This window comes from Cupressus sempervirens, chromosome 2 (genome assembly GCF_028749045.1).
Source record: "Cupressus sempervirens isolate cs-2001-9-10 chromosome 2, ASM2874904v1, whole genome shotgun sequence".
NCBI classification, from domain to species: Eukaryota; Viridiplantae; Streptophyta; class Pinopsida; order Cupressales; family Cupressaceae; genus Cupressus; species Cupressus sempervirens.
The window spans coordinates 760,656,407-760,662,824 of NC_143119.1; positions in this window are offsets into that span (position 1 = coordinate 760,656,407).

Genomic DNA, 6,418 nt, shown 5'->3' on the forward strand with positions numbered 1-6,418 from the left:
GGTTGGAATATCCTAACAGCGATTCAAAATCTCCTAACAAAGACTGATATGTATTGAATGTATTTATTGACTCCTAATATGATCCATCCTCTAACAACAAACATTTATATTGATGCAAGAGAATCCTAAGCTTGTTGGCAATCCTGCAGGGTGGTGTGGTTTGACTTTGGAGTTGAAGGATCTTGGTTGCTGAAGGAGCTTGGAAAATACTGGTGCTCAACTTTCACTATGATGGTTGACATTCACTGGGAGCTTGACATACACTAGGAGCTCAACATGCACTAGGAGCTCGATAATGCTTGTGGTTTGGATTATGCTTGGCATGGTCTCTCTAACACTCGGCTTGGTCTTGGTTCCTATTGGTGTTGAATTTTCTATGACCTGAATTTTGGCATTTAATTTGTGTATGGGTATTTAATTCATGTTGTGGCCAACTTTGGGTATTTAATTTGTGTTGTAGCCAACTTGTGGCTCAACATATATTTAATTTAAGGGTTTTAATTTAATTTGTAATGAACTGGGCTGACCTGTGGGAATGAACTTTGGAGAGCTAGTGGTTGTGGCTTGGAAGCTAGGAGATTGCTTGGTGGGCTTGTGAACACAAGTTGATATTTCCTTGCAATTTTCTTCTAGAGTGTAGATCTAGACTAGCTAGGATTAGGATTGTGGATTTGGATCTTGAGGGATCTTGTAGAACTATTTTTGTAATTATTTTTGTAGTTGGCCCTAACCCAGAACGCCTTACAATTAGGCATATTGCATGTAAATAGTTATATCTATGAATAAAGTATTGTGATTTGGTATCAGATCTTCTTCTTTTTTGTGATTCCATTGCATGATTATTGGAAAGGATCTTGATTACCTCTAGCAAGGGTACCCTTAGATTCTTGTTACATCATGTGGTATTAGAGCGAAGGTTTTTCCTGAGCATGTAGACAGATTGTTGAAGTTGAGGTAGTTTGCACCAAGGCTCGGGTTTGTGAAGATCTTGGAAGATGCCTCCAAGAAGATTGGACCCTAGGGAAATTTATGATCTTAGTGATGCTGTAGAAGAAAGGATTTCAGAGAAGGTTAAAGTAGATTTTAGATCTGAGATGGAGGAGGTTAAAGCTAGTTTCAAATCTCAAATGGCTTTGATGAAGAGTGACATGATTCTTAAAATAGTGAGTATTATATGTGGTGTACCTCAGCATGTGGGTACTGAAAGTAGTTATGAGGAAGTTGCTAAAGATTTTGAAGTTGTTGGATTGATAGGTGAGGAGAGAACTAGTCGAGTTGAGAGGCCTATTGGAACTAGGGATGGTCAGTTTGCTAGACTTGGATCTTAGTTGAAATTGAGGCATAAGGTGGAGGTTTATAATTTCTTAGGTACTTTGAATCTTGAAGACCTAATTGATTGGATTAGTGAATTAGAAGACTACTTTAAGCTCGAGGATAGTGAGGATCCACTCAGAATAAAGTTGGCACAAACTAAGTTGAAAGGACATGTTGCTCTTTGGTGCAAGGAATTTCCAAGAGATATAGAGGAGGAAGGTAAAATGAAGATCACTAGATGGAGGTTGATGGTAACCAAGTTGAAGGCTAAGTTCATTCCTACTGATTATGAACTTGAGTTGTTTAAGAGGTTGCAGAATCTAAAATAGGAAGGCATGTCTATGAAAGATTACACTAAGGAATTCTACAAGTTGACTATTTGGTTTGGTTATAGAAAATCATCAAAAGAGAAGGTAGCTCGGTACATTAATAGTTTGAGATTCAATACCCAAGATGAGGTTGGTATGTTGAAGATTGATATGGTTGAGAATGCTTATCAATATGCCCTGAAGGAAGAGGATAAGTTGAAGAGCAAAAGTTAAGGTAATGCTAGAGGGAAGGAGAATCTAGGTGGCTCAGCACAAGCTAAACTAAGTGTAGAAGGTGAACCAAAACCTATTGATCAAAAAAGGAGGACAGATGGAGGTGAGTTTAGAGGTAATTACTTTAGATATGGTCAAGAAGGGCATAGATCTTTTGAATGTCCACATGGCTGGAGAACTTTTTTTGTGAATGAGGTTGAGGTCCAAGATGGTCAATCTAAGGAAGGAGAAAGTTTAATGGCTCGGTGAATACTGGTTGGTCAAAGGACACTAGATTCAGAGGACTAGTTTGTTTAGGATTCATTGTAAGACTAGTGGTAAATTTTGCAATGTAATTATGGATGGTGGTAGTACTTGTAACATTTTTTTTGAGGAGATAAGTCAGAACTTGGTTTGAAGAGAATGAGACATCCTTATCCTTGTAGGATTGGTTGGTTGCAAGGTGAATATACTTTGGAAGTGAAGGAGTAGTGCCTTGTTGATTCCAAATTGGGCAATATAAGGATCAAGTGTTGTGTGATATTGTGGACATGAATAGTTGTCATGTATTTCTTGGTAGACCTTGGTAGTATGATTGCAAGGTTGTGCATTATTGTTTCAAGAATGTGTTTACTATTGAGAAAGGTGGCAGGAAGCATTCCATGATTCCTTTGCAGATTGAAGAGCTCAATAGGAGGAACCTGAGTATTGGGATCTAAATTGAGTTGAAGGATTCTGAAAGAGTTGGAGATTAGCATGGAAAATAGATATGTGGAATACTAAGGATGGATGTGAAGAAGCAGATGAAGGACAAGGGAAAGAGTGTAAAAGTTGAGGACTTGGAGGATATGTATGTGAAGAACCAATTTGGAATTTATTTGTTGAATCCTAGAAGATGTTCTTCCAACTACTAAGAACATATTTTCAAACCTAGGATGTCTGATGTAGGAGAATCCTAGGCTTATTGGAAATCTTGTAGGTTGGTGTGGTTTGACTTTGGAGTTGAAGGATGTTGGTTACTAAAGGAGCTTGGTAGATACTAGTGCTTGGCTTTCACTACAGTGCTCAGCATTCCCTGGGATCTCAGCATACACTAGGACCTTTACATGCACTAGGAGCTCGATAATGCTTGTGGTTTGGCTGTTGCTCAGCTTGGTCTCTCTAACACTTGGCTTGGTCTTGCTTCATTTTGGTTTTGAGTTGTCTATGAGCCAACTTTTGGCATTTAATTTTTGTATAGGTATTTAATTCATGTTGTGACCAACTTTGGGTATTTAATTTGTGTTGTAGTCGACTTGTGGCTCAACATATATTTAATGTAAGGGTTTTAATTAAATTTGTAATGAATTGGATCAACCTATGGCTTAGTTGGGTATAAGTAAAGGGGTCTTGTGGAGTCTTTAGTCATTATCATCTAGTTTGGAGAAGAGGATGAAGTGTGGGTGTGAAATTTTAAGGGCTAGTGGTTGTGACTTGGAAAGCAAGGAGATTTCTTCGTGGGCTTGCGAACACAAGTTGAGATTTCCTTGGGGTTTTCTTCTAGAGTGTCGAGATCTAAACAAGCTAAGATTAGGATTATAGAGTTGGATCTTGGGGATTTTGCAGAACTATTTTTGTAGTTATTGTTGTATTTGGCCCTAACCTAGAAGGCCTTACAATTGGGCATATTGCATGTAAATAGTTATATCTATGAATAAAGTATTATGATTTTCTATCAGATCTTGCTTTGCTATTGTGATTCCATTGTGTGGTTATTGGCAAGGATCTAGATTGCCTCTAGCAAGGGCACCCTTGGATTCTCGTTACATCATATATTAGTACATCATTTTGTGAGTACCATCTCTGCCACAGTTTTCCCTCTAATCAAGGGTTTCCCTACTTAACATATTTGGTGTTATTGTGTATGAGTATATTTTTGTGGTTATTGATTATATTTCTCATATTCTTAAGGATTAATAAGGTTGATAATTTTTATAACAATTGGATAAGTAATTTCCACACCCCCCCCCCCCCTCTCAGTCATATTGGTGGACTTTACTTTCTAAAATATAATACACACTGTTAGGTGTGACGCTATTAAAGGATTTAATAACCTTATTAGGAGTGACCTTGTTAGAGCACTTAAAAAAATTCCTTTAGAATATCACCTTGATTAAAGGATTTTCAAATGACTATTAAGTCAACCTTGATTAAAGGATTTCAAACTGATACACTGGTTAGAAAGTAACACTAGGTTGATCTAAATAAATACAACTCACTTTGCAAATACAAATCACAATGTAGCTCATATGTTGATCCACCTACCAACCTTCATTATCATCTCTATCTCTAATTTTCATGGAAATCCTTCAAGAAATCACACTTCACCTCTTCATAAATCTTCTTAGCCTCCTACTCAAGTTCACAAGTCAATAGCATTAACAGATGCCTCTCCTTTTTTAGGTTACCCTTATGCCTCATTAAATAGGTAGCTTTATCTTTTGCTACTTAAATATCATAGTTGATCTTAGGGTTAAGTCAGATTCATAAAATCCTTTCAACTTTTCATTTCCTCCTTTCTCTTCTCGAAACTTCTCTAAACTTCTATTTGAATCCATGCATAGAAACTCTCTATAATAATTTTCCTTAGGGAAAAATTCACCCAAGATAAAATAACTCAAGCACAAGCACAACAGTAGACCAAAAAGAGTATGATCAGAATATCGATATGTATTCGATTCAATTTGAAAGTACACTAGGAGTGCATGTATATAAAGGCCATTGGTATACTTCTAGAATGCATAGGAATCAAAAACATGATAAGTCATACAACTAGGCACATCTCCACCAGGTGTGGGTTATCCTCCATTAAGCACAAGAGTAAGTGTGATGATGAGAGGATAATCCTACAAAGGTGTAGCACACAAAATAATGTTGTAGACACCATGTGCTGAAATAGTAGTGTGAATAATTGTGTTTTCTACATGAAAAATCAATTAATTATGCAAACTCTAGTGTTGTAGACACCATGTGTTGGATTAGAGTTTCTTACTTCTATGTTGCCAGCATGACAACTTATAAAAGTATGCAAACTCCTAAGTGCCTCACATAAGAAATAATAAAATAATGCATTAACCTAAGTAAACTTAAGCAAAGTGTAAATAGTAAATATTTATTTACACCAACACCCCCCTTATGTGCAACTTAGGGGAATGCACTTAAGTTCACAAGAACTAGGATGAAATGCATAATGGGTCCGGCTAGTAGGCCATGTTAGGTACCCATGTACATAATGAAATGCAATCTCTTTGAAAATGGAGAAAGAGGGAAAACCTCATTGGAAAAACCCTCCCCCAAAAAAAGAGATGAAAAACAAGATGCATGGATATAATCAAGACCCCCTCATTATGACATACATCAAGTATATATAGTAGTGAATAACGAGAAGGACAAAACCCCGTAAGAGGAAAAAGTCCCCCCCATAAAAGAGAAGAGGAAGAGAGACAAAGTAGTCCCTCCCCCTAATGAAGAGTCTCAATTAGTGATAGCTTCTCCAAGGAAGAAGTTGGTCTGTGAGTGTTGTACAATTCCCCTCTGGAAGAAACAATGGAAAAGGTACAAGTGAGATGCTTCCCCTATGTGTAGAAAGAATCCTAATGATCAATGATGCCTGTAAAACCTGCTCAATTGTCCCTATGTCAATATTGACTATCACCTCTTCCAACACTGCTAAAAAGAACAAGTACAAATCTAGTAAGGGTGGATGTAGAACCTATCCCAAAGAACCTACTATCTCCTCAAATGATAAAGAGACCTTCTGCAACTGTTGTACATAAGGATCTACAATCATATCAACTTGTGAAGATCGATCATGTAGAGAATGGACATGAGGGTCAGAATGAGCCCTTGCAACAACTAAAGAAGGATCATCATCATCAAAGAGAAGATGTAGATCATCAAGGATGTCACCCAAGTCTACTATGTATGACTCCATAAACAAAACTTATGTAATCATCCCCTATTGTTGGAGCTAGAAGATAAGATGTACCCTAATGTGTTGGAACTATCATTGTGGCAATGTATACATGCAGAATGTGCTAATGATGTGATTGCTCTCTACATCTGTCGATAGGATTCCACAAATCTGAGTCTATTGAATCACTATCCCTAGTGTCACTATTAGTTTCCATAGTGTATGAAGTGCAAAGAGGGTTAGAGGATAAACTAAGTGAACTTTCCTCAAAGTGAACATCCTTCTCCACATAGATCTCATGAGTCTCAGGATCCATAATTTTGTATTCCTTAACACCCTCTTCATATCTAATGAAAGTAAAAGGCCTAGGTGGTGGTGCCTTGCATCCCTTGGAAGATATGTTTACCCATGCTGGAAAACCAAAGACTCTGAAGTGTTTCACAACTAGTTTTCTTTAGCACCATGCCTCAAAAGGAGCCTTACCATCTAAGGCATTATGAGAAGACCTATTAAGTATGTGAGTGGCACTGCTAATAGCTTCGAATTCAAGTGTAGGATCAAGAAACTTGGTTTGTATCATGCAACTTTTCATGGACTTAAGAGTTCATATCCTCAGTGCTGGAACATCTAT